The sequence below is a fragment of the Kogia breviceps genome, chromosome 14 (genome assembly GCF_026419965.1).
Source record: "Kogia breviceps isolate mKogBre1 chromosome 14, mKogBre1 haplotype 1, whole genome shotgun sequence".
In the NCBI taxonomy this organism is placed as follows: Eukaryota; Metazoa; Chordata; class Mammalia; order Artiodactyla; family Physeteridae; genus Kogia; species Kogia breviceps.
Genome location: NC_081323.1, coordinates 12,947,085 through 12,969,377, shown reverse-complemented (window position 1 = coordinate 12,969,377; position 22,293 = coordinate 12,947,085). Strand labels below are relative to the sequence as shown.

Sequence of the window (22,293 nt, the reverse complement as noted above, 5' to 3'; positions counted from 1 at the left end):
TCCCATGGTAAGCCAATGTATGTCTCCTTAGTTCAGTGACCTCAAGCAGGTTCTGACTGGTCCTGACCAGGCCAGGAGCTCTGGCCTCATCCAGTCAGCCCTGGGCAGGAGTTTGGGTCAAGCATGGCTGTTGGAGGTGACCCCTGTGAATGTGTGGAGAAGGATGCCAGGGCTGGGCATGTGCCTCAAAGCCTGGCCACCTCAGAGCCCTAAGGTGTGGGCCAGTCTCGGGGGTGACGTGTGGGTCATCGACTCACAGGCCTCCTTCACCAATCAGCTGAATGGATTAACCTTCCCTCCTATCAGTGGAGTCTACAAAATTACTTTTTAATAAATGGTCTCTTTGGAAAATGCTCAGAGGAGAAAGATGATCTCTGGTTCTTACAATGAAAGTCTGTTTCCCTTTGAGATAAGGACTGATTTGTAACACCTGTCATAAACCATTAATTTTATTTTCGTGGGAAGAACTCCAGAAGAATTTCTCTTTCAGAAGCCTATCAAATTATCAGTGGTTTTGGGCAACAATTGCCTGAACAGTGCGTCTGGCTAACCCTCAATAATGTGAGAAGTTTCAAAAATAATTTGATTCCCTCCCCTCTACTTCCCTACTGGGCTGGCAATGCCCCTTTAGCTGCTACATCTTGGGATGTCAGCGTGGGTGACTTGGGGATGGAGACAGCAGCTCTATATCAAGCAGTGTGGACACAGGTGTGTCCCCCAACAGGGACCTGGGGACCCTGTGCCCAAGCTGTCAGGGGTCTGTCTGGGGTATGAGTATAATGATGCTGAAGGTGCCATGAGTCTCCCGTCAGGCTTCCAGGGCAGCTCAGACACTCTCTCTGGGCCAATCCCACCCCTAGCCCTGAGAGTGGCCATAACATGTGTGCCCACACCCCTGTCTTTGTCACACAGTGGGGCTGACCAGTCAGCATGACACGGACCACAGCTTGGAGCTGTGGGTTGACTCTTTCAGATTATTTAAATAGACTAGCATGTCGTTTGCAAACAAGGATAGTTTTATTTCTTCTTTCCAATTTGCATACCTGTTATTTCATTTTCTTGTCTTATTGGATAAGCTAGGATTTCTGAATGGGGATCTCTGCAGAGCACAGCAAGTGCAAAGCTTCTGAGTTGGGTTAAGTCTGTTCTGTTTGAGGAACTGTAATAAGGCTAGTGGGCAGGAACCTGGCAGTAGAGAGGAGAAGGTGGGGCCAGACCATCCTGGGTGTAGTAAGTTGGTGGAGAGTTGGGATGTGCTAGGGCAATGGGAAAGTATTAAAGGATTTTAGGGAAGAGAGTAACATTCAAGGATACTGCGTATTCTGGGACTCAGTAAATTCCTAGTTTAAATGTTAAGAAGGTATTTGTATTTGCAGAGACAAATGAGATTGTTTTATAACTGTGTGATAAAAATCATGTAAAAATTTTATAACTGTGTGATAAAAATCATGTAAAAAGTATTCAACCCTATTTTTTTTTTCTTTTCTTTCTGTCTTTCCTTTTTCGTTTTGTTTTGTTTTTTTTTTGGTCACACGGCATGTGGGATCTTAGTTCCCTGACCAGGATTTGAACCCACACCCCTTGCTTTGGAAGCATGACATCTTAACCACTGGACCGCCAGGGAAGTCCCTCAACCCTATTTTCTAAAGCCTACTCAAAATGATAGATTTACTTCCCAAATTCATGACAGTTATGCATTCAAAAGCTGACAGAGAGCAGAAAATTTACCAAGTGGCATGAATATGTTAGAGATATTGATTTAAAACCAAACCACCAATTTTTACACTTTCCAAAGGAATTCAACTGCTGGGCTGCTGGGTTTCTTTCTCAAACACAAATAGAGAATGTTAATGAATGCTTTGAACATTCCTTTCCTCAAATCATTTTATAAGCTTTGATATCAGAATTTTAATTAAAAATGAAATATAAATTATTAAAAGACCTGTATATTTTATGAAAGTCTTATATTTTGCAGAAACTGCTGAGAATATTGTGCTTTTTACCTGGTGGCTGTTGGCAACTTTAAATAACTTTTTTTTCCTTCTAATTTTAAAAGATTTGCTCATTCTAGAAAATTTGTAAAATTACTCTAACGAAGAAAATGAAAACCAATATGGTTGTACCACTCATATGTTACCACTGCTGCCATCTTGGCTTATCTCTTACGCAAGTTTTTTCTCTGAATATGGGTGTCTATGTGACAAGAGCTTAACATAGTTTTTTTTAAAATTTTTATTTTATATTGGAGTGTAGTTGATTAATAGCATTGCGTTAGTTTCTGGTGTACAGCAAAGTGATTCAGTTATACATATACATGTATCTATTCTTTTTCAATTTATTTTCCCATTTAGGTTATTACAGAATATTGAGCAGAGTTCCTTGTGCTATACAGTAGGTCCTTGTTGGTCATCTATTTTATTTTAAGCCAAACTATTTTCTTTCTTTTTTCTTTCTTTTTAAAAATTGGGGTATAGTTGTTTTACAATGTTGTGTTAGTTTCTACTGTACAGCAAAGTGAAGTAGAGTTCCCTGTGCTATACAGCAGGTTCTCATTAGTTATCTATTTTATACATATCAGTGTATATATGTTAATCCCAATCTCCCAATTCATCCCACCCCCCCTTTCCACTCTTGGTGTCCATACGTTTGTTCTCTACATCTGTGTGTCTATTTCTGCCTTGCAAACTGGTTCATCTGTACCATTTCATAGTTTTATATCCTGCTTTTTTTTCACTTCACGTGATATCATGAGCATTTTCTATGCTATTAAAAACTTCTTGTAAACATATTATACTATTATCCTTCAACATTCCCTTGTCTAGACAATTTATGCAATCTTCTCCATTCTTATTTTTTAGATGCTTGTGTTGTTTCCTTTTGCTGTTAAAATTTGCGTTGCAGTAAACATCTTACTGAGTAACTTTTGTTCACATTTATGAATCGCTCCTTAAGATAAAGTCTTAAGTGTACAATGAGTGCATCTGGAGTTAGTGCTTTTTTAAAAGCTCTTGATATGGCCACCAAATTGTTTTTGGAGACACTGGGACTGAGAGCCCCCGCTGGTGGGCTTTCTGTGTCCATGTGGCTGTGTCCTCACAGGCACAGAGTAGTATGTGTTGAAAAGCGTTTGTGCAAGTCCGATTTAATGTGCTTTGTTGCTCTTTAATTTGCAGAGAATTCACTGCTGGGACCCGCTAGTCCTGGGTTCCACCTTCTCAGGGTTGGATGGAACCGCCTTCGACCCAATGAGGAAACCAAGTCGCTGTCTGACTGAGGGCCATTTGTGCCCCAGCAGCTCCCTCTGATGAGGAACTCCAGCACGTGGAGAAGAATTGCGTCAGTGACCCAGAGTGTAGACAGGAGCTTCTCTGACCAGAATCCGAACCCGCTCCCTGATGGAGGCCGAGGATTTCAGTTCTGGTGCTTGGTCGCCCAGAGCGGGGACGCCCGTTAGCATTGGGCAGTGGGCACCCTGGAGACACCCCTCTCGCCCATTCCAGCCTCTCGAGGTCGGGGTTCCCGTGGACACAGGCTCCACTACTGTGCACGGTGACAGGTTCTCCCGAGCACCGTGTCCTCCTGGCGCCCCGTCTCCTGACACCTCATCAGTCCCTCTGGGTGCCAGGCCTTGCTGACTGCTTCGTCCTGGAGGCCGGTCCCAGAGCCTATTTCACGGCTCATTCAAAAGGAAAACGAGGAGGCCTTTTCCATTTCATCTGTTAAATGATTTAATTCACGAGGGACTTGGTCACCAGGGATCCCAGCACGGCCCGGTTCCCGGTCATTTTCAACTTACCACCTGACGGAACTGCACGAACCCCACCAGGCTCCGCGCTGGGTCCCAACAGAAGGCGCACGGTGGGGCCCTAGGGGACATGTGGTCAGGGGACTGCGGCCGGAAGGGGAGGGCAGCAGAGTGTGTCTGATCGTTTGATGCAGCTGATGTGTGAAGCGACAGCCACAGTGATGGGATCCAATCCCCCCGAAGATGGGGCCCCATGGAAGCACATCTGATAAACGTCTAATTAAATATTAAGCGGGAGCGTTATTCCCGGAGCCGATTCAGCCCCAGAGGACTTCAAGCTCCTGACCTTGTTCACGCCCGTGTTTACAGGCAGTCGCCGCCCCTCCCCTTCCCACAGCCTCCTGCTCCTTGTGGGGGTCAGTGAGGACAGCCCGGCCAGCCCGCAGGTCCAAACAGGTGACACGGGGCGTGAGCGGGAGAGCCGGGGGCTGGTGTGCTGGCGGGAGAGTCGAGGCAGGGGAACAGAAGCCACGACCCGAGTCAGCACGCCGAGGCCTGAGTGGTGCCCCCGCCCGGCCCGGCCCACGGTCCCCACGGTCCCCGTGGTGGTCTCCCAACGGGGGTCCCTCCTGAAGCTCTTGATGCTTCTGAGGGTGTTGAGGTCCTGCGGCTCCTTGGAGGTGCTCCGTTATCCGAGGTGTGCCAGGAAGGCCCCTTGGGGACCTGAAGGCTCGGGAACCTGTCCTGGTAAAAGGTTGAGTCACCCGGGATCTGAGGTTGCAGGTTGGATTCTGAGGCCAGGACAAGAGGAACTGACCAGGAGGAAACGGGCGAGCAGAGCACCGGGCCTCGGAGGAGCCAGGGCGTCCTTGGGGCCTGGGCCGCGGGAGGAGACAAGACGGACAGACAGGTAGGAATCGGGGTGAATTAGATCCTCCAAGGAGGATGGACGGGCCCTTATCCATAGGAGGGAGCAGGGCCAGAGCGCCAACGCCCACTCCAGGAGCTGGTCCCCGGCCGGATTCTACCCGCTACAACCTTGTCAGGGACCCTCTCTCCTTTCCACCACCTCTCCTCCTTCCTTCCTTTGAAGAAAATATTAGCCTCTAACACCAGAAACAACTCTCAATATCTAAGTGCCATTTTTCAGTGGTCACCAGCTTGGCCTTCTATTTGCCTCTCTCTGTACCTTGGCCTCTAAAATAAGCATAAAATCAACGTTAAGTAAAAAGAGATGTGAGTTGGGTGGAGAGTTGGGGGAGGGAACTTCAATCTGTCAAAATGGACTTTTTCATGTAGAAAATGTCAGCAGATGGAAATGGGTGAAATCTGTCACCAAGTTGGTTACAACCCAGAGGTGAGGGTCTTTGGAGTGACCTTGATTCAAAAAATATCACAGTAAAAAACTGTTGTAAAAGACACTCTCATGAATGGTGGGAGCCTGATGTATGGTGTATTAGTCAGAGGTCTCCAGAGAACAGACCAGTAGGGTGTGTATATATAGAAAGAGATTTCTTTTAAGGATTTGGCTCACACAATTATGGAGGCTGGCAAGTCCAAAACTTGCAGAGTGGGCCAGTGCGCTGGAGGCTCAGAGGAGAGCAGATGCTGCAGTTCAAGTTCAAAGGCCATCAGCTGCTGAATTCTCTCTTCCTTGGGGGAGGTCAGTCTTTCTTCCATTCAGGCTTTCAACTGTAATCAGGTGAGGCCCACCCACATTATGGAGGGCAATCTGCTTTACTCAAAGTCCAATGATTGAAATGTTAATCTCATCCCATTTCTCATAGAAATAGCCAGAATAATGTTTGTTCACACGTACAAGCACTGTGGCCCAAGATGACAGAAAATTAAACATCACACAGTGGGTTTAGATTTTCAGCCTTCTGGTGTCTGAATGTCAAAGAGGGGTAGGATTTTTAATTTTCTGTTCCCCGGTACAAAGGTCATCTATTGTGTCTTTCTGCCCATGTCTCCTGAGACCGGCATCTCGGGAACCACCATGCCTTCATGCTTGGGCCAGGTGGTGCCATATTCCATGTCCATGGCCACTGGGATTGGTCCAGTAATGGGCACAGGACTGGAGACCAACGGGGGAGGTAGCTGGGACTTTTCTGAAACTGTTGAGAAAGAGGGCTTTCTGCTGGAGTCACTGAGCTGTGAGACTAAGTTGTAAAGTTCCCGGTGCCATCTTTCCACCTCATGTGTGGGGCTTCCTGAGAGTGAAGTCAACACAGAGGAAGGCAAAGTGGGGAGAAAGAAGAGGAGTGGGGAAGGAGGGAGAGAGGGAGAGAAGCACGAGGAGGCCACTTGAGGCTCTATATCTAGCAAGATAAACCTATGAACTTCTCAGTTACGGTGGCCTTCTTCTCTTAAATAGTTCATATTCGGTTTCTGTCTCATGACTCAAAAACCAAAGATCCTGATTCATATCCCTAGGAACTGGAAAGCTTAAAGACTCTAGATGATCATAATAATAGGAATTAAGCCATGATTAACATGACATGTCGACTGACAGCGACAAAATTGTATATAATTATGATTATCTCTTCACTCTGATATTGAAATAAAAAAATAAATGGAAAAAAATCGATCGAAGCAAAGCTATCGAAAGTTATTTCACAGAGAAGAAATGGAGGGCAGAGATGAATCTGAGGACAGCTGTTAGAGGGGAAATGTAGAATTTAGCGCGTTGCTTGCCATGTTGAGGTGCAGAATGATTTCTCAGGAGCCTTGGTGGCCGAGCCATCGTGCACAGCCTGGCATGGTGTCAGCAGGTCCTGCCTCTGCTGTGATTAGTTGGGGGTCCGGTACCTGAAAACGATTGTGCCTTGGGAAGAGGCTGGTCCCTTGAGCAGGGAGGACATCCATGGCTTTCCTGATGTTCATCCACATTCCTGCTATTTCATGTATTTTACCTGTAATTGTTGTACTGAATACTGATTATGAAAAAAAGAGCTTTTCTACAATATGGGTAAAGTGTAAAGAATATTGACTCAATGGACATATATGATCTTCACCTTGTTGAAGACAGAGGATCTGAAGAAATAGATTTGATGCTCCTGGGGGCCACTCTTGAATCCCAGCCACTTCTCTTCCTCTGCAAAGGGGACCACTTTCCTGATTTTGTCCTTATAATTCCTGTGCTTTTCTTCATAGTTTTGCCATAGATGCGTGTGATATAGCTGTTATAGACTAAATGTTTGTGTCCCTGAAATTCATATGTTGAAATCCTAACCCCTGATGAGATGGTATTAGGAGATGGGGCCTTTGCATGATTATGTTGTGAGGGTGGAGTCCTCATGAATGGGATTAGAGCCCTTATAAAAGGCCTCTTCCTGCCATGAGAGGACACAGCGATAAGAACCAGGAATTGGGTTTTCACCAGATACCTAATCTGCCAGTGCCTTGATCTTGTACTCTCAAGCCCCTGGAACTGTGAGAAATATTTGTTGTTTAAGCCACTCAGTCTATGGTAGTTATTACAGCAGCCTGAATGGACAAAGACAATAGCATTTAGTTTTAGAACTTTGATGTTAGGAATTCTACTGTGCAGATGCTTCTGTGTTTATACTTGCTATGTGCATTTACTGGATGTGTATTTTTGCTCACAATCCTCTTCCAGAGCCCCATCCATGTGGACCTAGTTGTCTGTGATTTGTTCATTTTCACTGCAGCCTAGTTTTCCATTACATGACGGGAACAGTATATATGTATCTATCCTCCCATTGATGAGCATTTGGGGCCATTAAGGACAGTGCTACTATGAACATTTTTATATATTTCTTCTGTCCACAAGTGCAAGTTTCTTCTGGTCAGCAGCTTTCAATTTTTTGGATTTCATCACTGATAATATAATTCGTATCATAACCCACGACACACATACACCCACACTTTCACATGCATGTATGACAAATAAAGATGTCACAATATTCTTACCCTGATAATGTGTGAGTGTACTTCTATCTATTTTATTTCACTTAAAAATGCTGGTGTTTTCAAGATTCACTGATGGAAACCCTGCCCTGGATTATATACACAGGAGTGGAATTGCTGGATTATTAGGCGTGCACAGCACCAAAGTAACTAGAAAAAGCCAAATGTTTCTTTGAAAATGGTTGTAACAACTTCTCTCCCACTGGCAGTGGGTGGGAGTTCTCCTTGCTCTATAATCTCCCCAACACTTGAATTTATTGGGTCTATAATTTCCCTAACACTTGAGTTTATTGGTTTTGAGATTTTTGCCAGTCTGGTGGGTGTTACATGGTATGTCATTATGTTTTAATTTATATTTTCTGAGTATTGTAGAGGTTGAGAATCTTGTCATACTTTTGGCCATTCATTCACATTTCCTCTTCGGTGAAGAGCTGGCTCAAGTCTTTGCCTATTTTTCTATGGATTGTTGGAATTTTTGTCATTTTCATTTTTGAGAGATTCTTTGTATATTCTGGATATGAATCCTGGAGACTGTATGTGTGGAAGATACTGGTTCAAATACACCAGGATCAACCTGAAGAATGCTTCTGTTAGTCTCTCAGAAAACACTGAGGGTCCTGAAGACTCTTGGGTGGAGAAGGCCAGGGAGAGACCCTCTGCAGGTTACGTGGGGTCCTGGGAAGGGTGAACATTTTCTGTCTTTTCACAATGAGCTGGAACTCTGCTAGGTGCTTTACATAGCTGGCTTCATTTAATCCTCCTAAAAACCCAATGAGATAGGTATTTTTATCTTCATTTTATAGATTGGTCAATAAGAATCAGAGGGGCTAACTGGGCTGCCCAATTTTATATATTTAATCATTAGAATTCGGGTCTGTCTTACTGCAAAATTGGTGCTTTTGAAACAACACTCTACTGTTTCCTTCAGGAAGTGGGTACTTTCAGGTTCCGTTTACAAATGAGAACATGGAGGCACAGAAGGTCAAGTCCCATGTTTAAGGTGAAGTGGGTATTACGTGGCACTGATAAGATCCAAACCCAGGTTGACCTAACTCCAAGTACCCTGTGTTCTCATTGCCCATCACCTATTGGTGGAATGGATGAAGTAGGAGCCCCAGGGTGGCTGCTTCTGTCTGAGTGTGAGATGAGGTTGTCATGCCAACGTGGTTGTGGAGAGAGAGCCTGAAATGCCAATGGGAGCTCCTCTCGGATGTACCAGCCCCTGCTTGAGGGAGGTTCACGCCGGGTCCACCATTGTGCAAAACTCCATCATCTAGGTAAGCTTTCTAATCCAAATTTTTCATGACTTACAAGCTAAGAACTCCATGAGAGTGTTTCCCATGTGATAGCACAGTGCACAGCGAAGCCAGAGATGCCACAAACGCATTCACTAGAGGTTTGCAGAGTCGAGAGACCCCAACAGTCCAAAAGGACATTTTGGACTGACCAGCATTGGACTATCTTGGGTCACATCATGGCCTCTGGACACTGTGGCCACGGGTCAGTGTGTGGACCAGCTTAGGCTGAGTCACGTGCCTGAAGCGGGGAGTGAGGTCAGCCTGCCCCCACCTCTCCCACCCAACCTGGGGCGGGATTTCCCCTGGGAAACTGTGTGAATGTGGCCAACAGAAGTGGGGGAGTTTTGAAAGGCATAGAGAAAAAAGAAAGCCCAAAGGATCGCTATGCTCATTTTAACAGATGCAACAACGAACAAACACACAGTAATAGTTATATCGCTGGATATGGGGTTTGGGGAAGCCAAATGGCCATCCTCCCGTTTCAAACCAGGGCACATCTAACCACCCCGGGATGATGGTAAATGCTACTTGCAGGTCCTCTAAGAATTGGAAATTTCCATATTACTTTTTAAACCCTCAAAGTGTTATGTACACTTGGTTTCCTCTAGCCATTCATTTCACAAATGTTTATTGAACACCTACTGTGTGTCGGACCCTGAACGGGGCTGGGGGTTGTTCAGCAGTGAGCAAGGCAGGCAAGGGCCCCCTCCAAACGGAGCTGGTGTCCTCTTGGGGGGTTCGGAGAGCATAAGCAAGCGCATAAAGGAGTGAACCAGAGGAAGTCAGGGAGTGGTGAGCGCGTCGAGGAATCGAAACCACGGCGCGTGATCGGGGGAGGAGGCGTCACGCTGGATCCCGAGGTGGAGAGTGGGCTCTCTGAGGAGCTGGATGTGAGCTGAGCCCCAGACGCTGGGGAGGTTTGTGGCGGGGGGGCTCAGGCAGAGCGGGAACCTGAGCAAGGTGCCCCACAGCCTCTAAATCGGCAGCACGCATGCGGCTGGGGGTGGGGGGGAGGGGGCGGCAGCAGCCGCGCGGCTGGCCCTGCTGTTCTGCCCGTGTCTCTGCCCCTGTGCACGGAGGGCGTCACCGTGACGGCCAGTTGGCTGCCAACTCAGGCCCCGGGCACGAGGCCGCCCCACTGGATAACTGTATTTCTTACTCCCTTCAGCAAATGGAGGGACGTGGACTCTAGAACTTCACCCCTGTAATCAACAAGTCTTCCAGGTCTCAGGGCTTTGTCCTGCAGGTATGATTTTCTTCATTCATTCATGCATTCACTCACTCATTCACGCACTGCACAGATGTTTACGAAGCGTCCGCTGCGTGTCCGACCTGTGCTGAGCGCTGGGAACAAAGCCGTGAACCAAACGGAAAGACCCCTCCCTACAGGACCCGTCGGTCCTAACACAGAGGGACGAACGCTGCCGTCAGCTGGTAAAAGGGACGGTGTCAGCGCTGGTCGGTGCTTTGGCGAGAAGTGAGGCAGGGAGGGGGACACTGAGTGTGGAGGATGCGGTCGGGGTGTTATTTTAAAAGTGGGGTGAGGGAGGCCCCCTGAGAAAGCGACAGAGAGGGAGCAGCCCTAAGACTCCCTGGGGGAGGAGCTTTCGTGCAAAGGCCCTGGGGTGGGCATGGAGCTGGCTCTCCGGGCTCAGCAAGGAGGTCAGTATAACCAGATAGGAGAGAGGAAGGGGTCGAGGGGCAGGGGAATCAGAGCGGTGAGGAGGGGCCAAGTCAGAAAGGCCCCAAGGTCAGTGTGAGGACTTGGCTTCTACTCTGAGTCAGGTGGAAGCAGCAGAGGGTTTAGATCAGAGGAGTGACAGGATCTGGCTTTTTAATTTCTGCCACCGTTGTCTCAGTAGAACTCACTTTTTTTTTTTTTTTTTTTTTTTTTTTTTTTTGCGGTACGCGGGCCTCTCACTGTTGTGGCCTCTCCCGTTGCGGAGCACAGGCTCCGGACGCGCAGGCTCAGCGGCCACGGCTCACGGGCCCAGCCGCTCCGCGGCACGTGGGATCTTCCCGGACCGGGGCACGAACCCGCGTTCCCTGCATCGGCAGGCGGACTCTCAACCACTGCGCCACCAGGGAAGCCCAGAACTCACTTCTTGAACAAGACTTGGCTTTAGCTGTCCCAGAGCCCCAGGGCTGGGCTGCGCATGGCAGCGGACACACCCACTCCAGGCCCCCGGCAAGGCTGAGTGGCCCCGGGGCCCACTCTTCCCCGGGGCCTCCCGTTTGTGGCATTTCTCACGTTCACCCCCTCCCGAGTCTGGCCCGTGTTTGAGCCTCATTACATCTGGCACAGAGAACGAGGCTCAGCAAACGGCTCATGAAGCATCTTTTTAAAGGTTAACGGTCAGTGGCGAGGGAAAAAAGGGCCACTGAGCATCTACGCCTCTTTGATGATGTGGATTTTTCAGTTAAGTGAAAATGAGAGTCGCGTCTCCTTACAGACACCTGGTCTGATTACCAAGCAGCCAAGGAGGCCTCGAGGTGTCTTGGAGGCTGGAGCCATCAGCCCGGGGTGAGCTACAAGCACTTTACATGAGCTGCTCCCAGGTGAGGGGTGGGGGGTCAGGCCACCCCCAGCCCCCCTGCCGGCCCCACCCAGGTGAGCCCTGTGTGTATGGAGAGGCGGTTCTGGAGGATTCCACGCTCAGGCCGGTAAGCTCCAGGAGGGCAGGGATAAGGTCTCTTCTCGGATTCATGGCGCACGGTGCCTGGCTCCTCTGGCCACTGGGAGGGGACGGGCGGGGCCAGAGGCTGGAGAGGGCAGTGGCCGTGAAGTTAGGAACCCTAAGGGCTCAGGGAGGAGGTGGAGGTGCCGCTGGGCTGAGGCTGGGGCAGGTGTGGGGGGCGGCGGGCTAGGGGCGGCCCCATCTCATTACCTTCTCCCCTGTATCTTTGGGTTAGAAATACCTCGTTGGGTGCAGAAGGCATTGATTAGGAAGGACTTTCCCCTCCCTTCCAGTTGAGGCTCCTGTGACCATCTTGCTTTATAAAACGTATTTCACAAACGGACGTGTGAATGAATAAATGAATGAGAATCAGCTGGTCTGATTCTCAAATTATGGCCACTTGACCCAGGAGAATATTCAAGGGAACTGGCTCTTTCCTGAGGACAAGGGTGGGCTATTTCCTGTCTGGGCCTCAGTTTCCCTGTGGGTAAAATGAAAGAGTATCTAAATAATCTTAAAGGACATCTCAGGAAATAAGCACCAGAGACTGGGCTGTGTGTCTTGCAACGTCCTAAAGGGAAAGTGGGGAAAATCCTATTACTCAGTGGTGGGAGGGCCCACTGGGCCTCTCACCTGGAGCAGGTGGGCCTTGGAACCCTTCCTCATTGGTTTCTTCCCTCACCTTGGCCTCCCAGCCCCTGCCTGCCTCTTCAACCCCACCTTTCTACCAAGTAGGTTACAGCCTCAGTGAGCATGACAGGGACCTCAAATTACAGTGGCTTAAATAAGACAGTTTTTTTCTTTTTTGCATGAAATCCAAGCCCGTAGGGTGATTCTTCTCTGTAGTTTTCAGGGTCTCAGGCTCCTTTCACCTTCCTGCTCTGTCGCCCCTGGGGTGTGGCTTCTCCCACGAGGTGGATCACATCCCCGTGTCTGGCCAGCAGGAAGGGGCAGAGGGGACAGATGGGCACAAGCCTTCCCTTTAAGGGTGGGACCCAGCAGCTGAGCACACAGTTCTCTTTCCCATTGGCCACAGCCCAGTCACATGACCATCCCTGACTACAAAGGGGGCTGAGAAGTGCAGTCTTCATTCTGCCTGGCTGTGTGCCCAGAAAAAAGGCTATTTACTGGGAGGAGACAGTGGATATTGGAAGACAATATCCCAGGTGGCTCACATTGCTCCAGCCTAGGGTGACCAACTGTCTTGCTTTGCTGAGGCATTTCTTTGGACACAGAACTTGCAGTGCTAGATCTGGAATAGTTATAGGAGGAGTTGTCCATGCTGGCTTCTTTTCTTTTCCCCAAACGGGCCCAGCACGTTCCTGTCTCAGGGCCTTTGCATGTGCTGTTACCTCTCTCTGGAATACAATATCCACAACTCCTTCCATTCAGAAAGGATTACTGGGTGCCCACCTCATGTATGAGCTGCTGTTCTAAACACTACATGCCAGGTGCAGAGTGAAAATTCCAACCATGCTTTTAAACAAGGATAATTCTACTCCTCCCTGGTCACTTTTGTTTCCAAATCTCCGTGGCTTAGTAATTTTTATTATCTGCAGCTCTGAAAGGAACACCTCTTTCCCTAAGGCTCTGGCTGGGCTCTCACACAGTCTGATAAATTTTATATTAATAATAACTCAAAAGAAGAACATGTATTAAATTCTAAGATTATGATCTAGGAAACAAGGATTTTGAAGAGATGTGTAAGCCTAATAAAAGGAAATGTGGGATGGAGAAAGTTTTCATTAAATAGAACCACACCTCTTGGGTGAGTTCATTGGTACAATCTTTCCCGAGGGCAGTTTGGCACTATATGTAGCAACTGCAACTGCAACTGCAAATGCACAACTTCAGGCCCCAAAGTCCATTTATAGGAATTTATTCCAATGAAATAATAAGCAAAATATGCAAAGGTGGATCTCTAATGATTTCTGTAAGAGGAAAGAAGTATAAACGCCTAAATGTCTGTTGGCTGGGAAGCACAGATTGTTATCCTCTGCCCTGACACCAACAGGCACTTCAGATGAGGAAACGGAGGCACAGAGAGTTTAAGCAACTTACCCAAGGTCACACAGCAGGCAGTGGCAGAGCTGGATTTGAACCAGGGAGGTGACTCCAGAGCCCATACTGTTTCCCAGTTGGCTTTGCCACCTCCTAGGCCGCAAAAGGGAATGAGAATGTCTTTCCGGGAATAATATAGAGATTTCTCTGGGAGGTAAGAGGATGGTGTAGGACTCAGAAGTCTGAAGTGTGGGACCTGGGACCCAGGCTGTGGGACCCAGAACACCCAGATCAGGTGGGAGGCCTGTGGTGGCCTAGAGTGCTGGCTGTCCCCAGGTGGCCAGGGTGGAACCAGCTCCGCTAACCCCTTCCCAGGGTGAGGGCTGTGTTATTTGCTCCCCTCTAATCCTCCAAGCCTGCAGCCCAGCCCCAGGCCTCCAATCCCAAGACCACCCAGTTGAGACTGGAAGGAAAACCTGCCCTTGTAAGTGGAATCAGGTGAAACCTGGCTGTTAATTAGTCTATCAGAAACCAAAAGGCTGTGTCACAAGCATGGCCGGTGTGGCTGTCACTGTCAGCTGCGTGGAAATGACGGAGATGAGAGGGACAGCATGTGTCCAGAGGGGAGCCAGAGGAGGGAATGTCGTGGACGATGGAAGGAGGACAGGCTTGCCCCCAGCAGACATGTCGTCCGCAGAGAACCGGCCCGGGACGGGGAGATGCCCCCGCGGTGGGTAGCATGTGGTTGGAGGCTGGAACGTCGGACACACAGGAGCGATTGGTGGTCTCCTGGGAGCTGGGGGGCGTGCATCTTGGCCAGATGGTGGGGTCCTCAGAGGCTCAGCCCCTTTGTGTGTGTGGGGTGATGGCCCTCTGCCCTGTCCCTCTGAAGGTGGCCATGAGGGAGGGAAGCCAAAGAGCTCAGCGTTGGACAGACTGGGAAGCAAGCCCCACTTCCCACCAGGCCAGTGACTCTGAGCCTCAGTTTCTCCAGCTGTCGAGTGGGGCTGATATCAACCTATACGGACTGCCTGCTGGTGCGAGGCCCTGGTTAAGCATCTTTAATTCCTAGGGGCAGCCTCATTTACAGCTGAGAAAACAGAGGCACAGAGAGGTTAAGTCACTTACCTGGGGTCACACAGATGCTATCTGTGGTTAGGACTCCAGACTAGCGAGGATCAAATGGAGCCCTCGGCACCGTGCTGGTGGCCTGGCAGGTGCCCGGGAAAGTCAGGTGCTGTTTGCGATCTCATCGTGCTGCTGCCACCAAGAGTACCAGGAGTGAGACCACCGTATCTGCCTCTGGGGGCCGTTGGGAGCAGGAAGCGAGGTGGCGCACGTAGGGCCCAGTGCACTGGCCGCGGCCAAGTCAGCTGACGGGGCCCCGTGGCAGCAGTAGCAGCGGCTCTTGCTGAGGGGTTACAGCGGCTTCTGCCTGTTCTCCGGGCAGAGCGCTTGCCCGCCGGCCCCTCTGAGCTTGCTCCCGGGTGCGGGTCCAGGGCAGCTCTGGGGTTCTTGGGAAGGGGCGAGTGGGCCCAGCTCAGACATCTGTCGGGGGCCTCCTGTCCGCCACAGCCACGCCGGGGGGCTGTTCCTGGTGGGCTCGGGAGGATGCCGGGCTGAGCGGCCACAGGCCAAGTTCCTGCCGTCCGGTCTGTGCCCCCAATCCCAGGCCCCCGGCCTGGCAGGCTGCTGGGCAAACACTGGAGGGGGTGACTTCTGAGGCTCCAGTGGGCACAGCCCTCCTCCTGCCCCCGCCTCCCCGGCCTCACTGTGGGGCAAACGGCATCTGGTCCAGCACACCCACCACCGGATGTTTCCTGGTACAGAGTTTATCAAATTGCAGGGTGTGGTGCATAAGTGGGTCTTGAAATCAATTTAGAGGGTGGAGCCCTGGCTTAAACTCTGCAATAGACCAGAATAGACTAGATGAGGAAATATCAGAGTGCGTGGCGTGCAGTGAAGGGGTGTTTGGGGAAACTTCTGCTTTGTTGTCACATAAATAGGCGTGTGTGTGTGTGTTTGTGTGTATGGAACACCGTGTGACATGTGTTTCTTACTGCGGTTGTGTAAAAAAATGATTGACAGACTGTCTCATGGGCTTCGTGTCACACAAAGGACACCTGTGTGACTAGGTGTGACAGCCACGCCGTAGCCCAGCAGGTCTGGGCTCTGTTGCTTTTGGGAAGGAGACTGTAAAGCCTGGAAAATGAAGGTGGGAGAGAATGGGTCACAGAAGATGGCACCAGGGCTGGCACAGCAAAGAGCCCCGGGCCGCCCCCCCTTCCCTCCCTGGCTAAGCCGCTCTGTCCCGTTGTCACGTCTCTGCAGCCCGTGTCCCCGCTTTCTGCTTTCCCCAGCACCCATCAGGTCAGATGTTACCACGGTGACTTCGGCTCTGGCTTCTCTTCTGTGAGCCTCCCTGGAGCGCCGGCTCCTGGGAGCCCGTTTCCCGATGCACCCCAGCTCGAGCCTGGTGCAGTGCACAGTAGGGCCTCACCTGTTGGGAGGATGTCTGGGGTGGGGGGAGGTGTGCCGCGCAGGGGTGAGCCCCAGAGAGCAGCGCGGCAGGGGGAGGGGCTACTCTTTCTGAAAGTCCCCGAGTCCCTGGCCCCGCCCACCACGTGTCCCCTGCCTGGCTTCCTGCTGCGGCCCCTGCGTCGCCCCTGAGGGTCCCAGCTGCCAGGCTGGGCTGTGTGGGAGCCCCAGAGACCCGAGGGGCTGGAAATGAACGCGCCGGGGGGCCCAGGCCTGATGGAGTTGGGGCCACGCCCAGCTCTCTCGGCTGCGCTGCCTGTTTGTGCTGCGGGCTCCCCGGCGGGACTGGCCTCTTGTTTCCCACGACGTAACTTGCTGGAGGTGGGCACACGCCCCTTCCCAAGAACCTCAGGCCCATCTTCTGACTGCGCTCTGGGGCTGGACTCCGCGGGCTGCAGACAACGCCTTGGCTGGTTCCCAGAGGAACAGGCAGGATGCTCGTAGCCCCCTTCCCTGTCGGGTCTCCCTGCCCCACACCCCCGCCCGGTATTGTTTGGGATCAGCCCCCAGAGGAAATCCTGCGACTTGAAGCCTTGCCTCAGGGTCGGCTTCTGGAGAAACCAAAACAGAGACAGAGGATGGAGCGCTTTCTTCTGGTCTGTTTACATTCTGTGCATGTGATGCGTGTATGTATGTGTGTAAGTATTTTCCCTGAGTTGGGGTGGATTTGCAAGACCGAAAAATGGGTACAAACCGGTGTCGAGAGTTTTATATGTCAGGCAGCAAGGATGTGGTTCTCCTCCCATCATCCATATGGGGCGGGGGAGGGGGATTGCAGGACAAAGCAGGCAGCCCTGAGAGAAAATGAGGGGGGGGCGGGGGGGAGGCAAGGACGGTGAATGGAGGGGGAAGAGGAAGTTGAAAAGGGGGGATGGGTGCACGTGAGAGAGAGAAGGGAGCGCGGGGGGTCTTGATGGGGCCAGAGGAGCAGCTTCCTCAGTGCTGAGTCAGCAGCTGCCCTGACTCAGAAACTCGAATTGTCCATCCAGCGACCCCTCAGGCCTCACGGTCTCCGTTAGAACATGAAAGGTGTCCAGCAGATCCTTGGGGCCATTCAGTTTTCATCCCATGTGTGTGGGGCTGTGCGTGCGAACTTCCACACATGCACACACTTACACACACGTGCCCTGTCTCATCCGTACACACTCGCCGCTCAGACACAGCAAGTCAGTGTCATTAAAATGCCAGGCCATGCCTCTGCCTCCTCGCAGAGCCCACGTGACCCTGCTGATCAGAGGAGGCCACGGGTCCGGAGGGTGAGCCCTGGCGTCGGTCCACTGCTCTCCATGGCAACCTGGCTGATACCTGTTTGTAAGTTTAAAAGCCCCAGGACTACAGGAGCTCTCACGTTACTTCACGCAGATCAGCTGTTCACTATTCAGGGCTCTCACTGTTAGGCGAGGCAGCGGGGCACAAAGTTGGCATCTGCTCTGCGTGTGTGTGTGTGGGCGTGAGTCTGGCGCACAGTTGAGATGAGGGGCTGGGGGCAAAATAGCATTAAAAATACAGCCAGTAGTAATTGGATTATAGTTGTTGATTGCTTTCAAAGTACTTAACACAGTCTATTAATCCCACAGATATATTACATCCAGTGAATTCTGGAGTGTCTCACTGATAGAACATGGGCTGTAAGAAGAAAGAACACCCTTGCAAGCCCGATCAAATCTCCCATGCGGTCCTGAAGTCGCCGGTGCACGGAGGGATTAACATCCAGGTAGGAGACGTGGGAGAAAATAGGAACATGCCCATCAGACGGGTCGGCAGTGACGGTGGGGGTCAGGACAGCGGAAGACCCAGGACCCACGTGGCGGGACTCCAGGCTCTGCGTCCCCCGCCCTCTGGGTGTGGGACGAGGTGGGAGGTGGGGCTGGGGGAAAGCGGTGGAGATGGAGAAAGCTGGAGAGAAACGACCACATCTGGTTCCTCTGTCTGCAGCAGGTCTCAAAGCCAATGTCCCCACGGGCCTGGCAGGTAACAAAAGGAGTGAAGAGGGCTAGACCAGCCACCAGCCAGCACTTCCTGAGGGATTCCCACCTGCCAGCCACGTTCCAAGCAGGTTCTGGATGCTGACTCGGCCAGTCCCCCCAGCCCTGTGGTGTGGTTTTGTTACCGTTTCCCTGTAGAAGGGGAAAGACCCGGGGAGGGACCCAGCAAGTGGCCTGTGGACAGTGCAGCACAGCAGTTTGGGTGGCAGATCCTGGGTCTCCATGTGGGGACAATAGGGGGAGGGGTGGAATCGGTGGCAAACTGTGGAGCACGAGCCTGTCTAAAGGGGCTGGTGCCCTGGCCCCGGTGCCACCACAAGCCACCAGGAGAGAACTGGGCGCAGAGTGGCGCCGTGTCCTGACACCTTGAGAGAATCAAAGTATCAGATGCTCAAGTGAGATCTCAAGTTTTTCACGTGTTGACATCGGATTCACATTTTTCAAAAAACACGCGGAGGGACAAACTCGACACATCTGCTGGCTGGTTTGGGTCCACAGTGTGACCTCTGACTCACTGAGAGAAAATCGTTCTGGAAAGTCGTGAGCATCAAGGTGTGTGTGGTGCTGGGCTGGCTGGTGTGAGAGGAGGGCTTTTCCCCCAAGACTTTGTCATGTTCAGGGGGCACCGCCCACCGAGCTGATGCTGCGTGGAGGGCCACCTGCTTCGCTCCCCCTGGGTGGCCGGGGAGGGCTCTCTGCAGGGAAGGTGGGGCGGGGCTCGGGGTTACAGGGACCCGATGGGACAGGCCCTGTCCTGACGCAGCTCACACTCCCTGGGTGGACAGTGACCTCCACTTTCCCGCGGTTGCCCTGGCAGCTGGAAGGCTGGGCAATGCTGGGCCTGTATTTCCACGTGGCTTCCACGCTGGAGATGGGCTCATCCTGTGGGCCGTGCCCCTCCCCCAGCCTCTGCGGGAGTCCCCTGACCCCCCAGGCCTGTAGGCATTTGCATCTGTAGCCCCGCCCCCATGCAAACCCCCTCTCTCCCCGCCAGGCCAGGGCAGGGTCAGGTTTAGGACACTGTCCTCCTGCCCCTGCGTGGGCAGAGAGACCCCACCCCCACCCCAGCCTGGATGGAGGCCCCATAACAACCATCCCCCTCAGAGTGGCCTTCTCTCCCGAAAGCGTCACTTTAAGAATGCCAGGTGGCAGGTGCCAGATTTTGGCATCTGAGGAGCTCCCATAAGCTCCCAGGAGCAAAGCAATCCTCTTTTGTCCACACTGATGGGGAACAACTGGCCGCTGTCCTTTAATCAGGAGGGGACATGCTCAGCTATGGCCTCCTGCGGGGCTGCACAGACGTCCATTAAATCAGCCTGCAGACCGTGAGGGCCCACTGAGGCCAAGGGGGAGCCCCCAGCCCCAGTCTGGCTCCGGAGTCCAGAACAGCGGCCAAGAGAAATCGCCAGTCAGCCCAGATTCCTGGCAGCTGATCAATCGGGCAAATTATTTCTTGCAAATTAACTCTTAAGACTGAAATCCGGGCAGGACTCTGCAAGTTCACGGGCACCTATTATCTGCTGGTCTCAGGCGCCTGGGTGCACCTGGGGGCAGGCGCTCGTCCGCGGGTGGGAGATGTTTTGTAAACTGTGGCCGCTGGGATCGGCCAGGCGCCTCCTCTTCTGCTTCTCATCCCTGATGGAAGATGGTTCTGGCCGGGGATGCGGCTCCAAGGCCTTCTGCGTCTCCAGGAGCCCCGGGGCCAGGCGTGATGGGCGTAATTCAAGCGCCATTTCCTGCTGTCGGAAGGGGCCACAGGCAGTGTCCCGGGCCTTCCCCATCCTGAGGGGCGCCCGTCTGAGGTCGCGCATGGGCACAAAGTGGGGTCAGATGCGCAGGACACGACTGAGGGAGGTCAGACAACAGGGGGCGGAGCACTGTGCCCTGATCCTGCTTACTATCGCTGTGTCTGAAGACCCGGTGACATCCCACCCCCGTACGTGTGTAATCTGCAGTTTCAGGACCCCCTAGGGGTGGCAGAGTGCAGGTTAAACAGGGAGAATAAGGGAGGGGCAAGCCCAGGGGTAATTAATTTTTCTTGAAGAGTTGCTGGCATGCTGTTAAATTCTTTGTCTATATAAAAGGGTAGGCACAGGTTCTAGGAAAACAGATATTCTGGTGCCAACTGTGCTTGTCTTTCATGTACACCCTTTACATGTCAAATTGGACATCCCGGTCTATTAACGTTGCTTTTTTGGAATCCCACGCAACATGCTAGACTTTTCCACCCTAACAGTAACGGTGGACAACACATACTTGGGTCAGGCACTGTGCTAAGTGTGTTAACCCATCTCATCCTGACAGCAGCCCTGTGAGGTGGGTGCTATTATCATCTCCATTCTATAGATAAGGAAACAGGCGTAGAGTGATTTCACCCAGCTAGTAAGTGGCAGAGGTGTGATTTGAACCCAGGTAGCCTGGCACCAGAGTCTATGCTCTTAATCACTCATTACAGGGTCTCCTAATGACCCCCAGGCTGCAAGCGCAGGGACTTCTGTGCGGGGGCCGGTAGAGCCTGTTGCTCTCAGGGTCCGCAAGGCCCGGTTGGCCGTGACAGTCTCTGCCGGGAGCCCCGTCCCTGACCCCTCCCACCATCTCCTTCTCCTCCAGGACTCAGGCCAGTGCCCCCTCCTCATTCCCCGGGTCCCTATTCAGGCCCACCCCCGCCCGCCACTCCATCACTGCAGCCTGGTTAAAGTTCTGCCCGGCACACGTCTCACTCTCTGGAATTGTCTGCAGGGTTGCCTTGATTTCTTGCTCATTGTGTGTCTCCCGTCACGCGGGCAAGGTCTGGGCTGCGTCCCCAGGGCCTGGAACCGTGGCCGGCACGGAGCACGGGCTCCCCGGCGCCCGTGGGATGGACGACACGCGCGCGGAGAAATCCCCAAGGTCACCCCCAAGCTGCTCACTCGACAGAGGACGTGTGCCCTGCCCCCCCCCCCCGGCTGCACTGCCACGTGGACACGCATGACACTGGTCGCCATGGGCCCTCCGGCAAGAACGAAGCCGTCTGTGCCCGACTCAGCTCAGCCCCCAGGTCCTACCGCACGTGGACGTCCCAAACCAACCAACCACGGCCCCGCGCCCCTCAGAGGGACACGGAGCGGGGAGGTGGCGCGTGGACAGGACCCCTCCACGCACACCTGTACTGGGGGGGATGGAACATATGCGGGGGAGGGGCATGGCTCACCGTCCCCAGCCAGGACGATGTTCACTCCACCCCATTTCACATGGCTTTTCTCCTCTGGAAAAATCCTGACATTTCTTTTTTTTTGGCTCTTTTAGTCTGAGGAGTGATGATGAGCCATGGGCTGCGGTGGAATAAAAACCTGGGAGATTTGCTTCCCTTGTCACATCCTGAGCTCAAACCAGGTGGCGTCCTTAGGAGCTGACAGTCGGTGACATTGAAGAAAAGTGTCACGGTCACAGGAGGAAGCTCTTCTCCCAGGAGGGGACTGTGGGGGGTTTGTGCCCACGAAGTCTTGGCGGGGGACCTTCCTAAAGCCTACTTGAGTCCTACCAGCCAGTGGCTTTAATGGCAGGGGACCTTCTTAAAGCCTACTTGAGTCCTCTCTACCAGCCAGTGGCTTTAATGGCGGGGGACCTTCCTAAAGCCTACTTGAGTCCTCTCTACCAGCCAGTGGCTTTAATTGCAGAGGCACCTGGAGACAGATGGGCATGCAGGTCCCAGGCCTGGGGCTCTGGCCTCTTAGCGGGGTGACCTCTGGAGACTGTCTTGGATGAAGTTTCCTTTTCCTTCATCTTTGCAACTGGAAGAAAGGTCCTGTCCTGACTGCTCCCAGGTGTGCTGGGGAATTATTCAAACTGATGGACACCAGGACTCTTTGCAGTGTGTGTAGCTGCTCTACACGTGCAAATTATTCCAGAACTCTAATGTTTCTAGTCCATGACATGTGTTCATGCCTGTTTCTAGTCCGTACTGCAAAGGCAGTTTCCTCTGTCGCCAAGGCTGCTACATTACTATTTACCAAACTCTGCACTTTTTTCCGATTTCACTAGTTTTCCCTAATGTCCTTTTTCTGTTCTACAATCCCATTCAGGACACCAAATGATATACACGACGCGGTTCAAACTTTTTTGAACGTGACCAAACA

General features: G+C 52.0%; 1 long non-coding RNA gene across 2 annotated transcripts in view; it reads left to right on the top strand.

The window, feature by feature from the left end:
• Positions 1 to 18,388, top strand: part of LOC136792541 (uncharacterized) — a 45,228-nt gene extending 26,840 nt beyond the window's left edge. The window contains exons 4-7 of one of the 2 annotated variants that reach the window (XR_010836482.1): positions 3,174 to 4,655; positions 10,145 to 10,222; positions 17,771 to 17,907; positions 18,132 to 18,388. This is a non-coding gene — a long non-coding RNA (uncharacterized lncRNA). Of the gene's footprint in view, positions 1 to 3,173; positions 4,656 to 10,144; positions 10,223 to 17,770; positions 17,908 to 18,128 lie in introns of both variants that reach the window. The other variant, XR_010836483.1, reaches the window with a different exon arrangement.
• Positions 18,389 to 22,293: the final 3,905 nt, after the last annotated feature.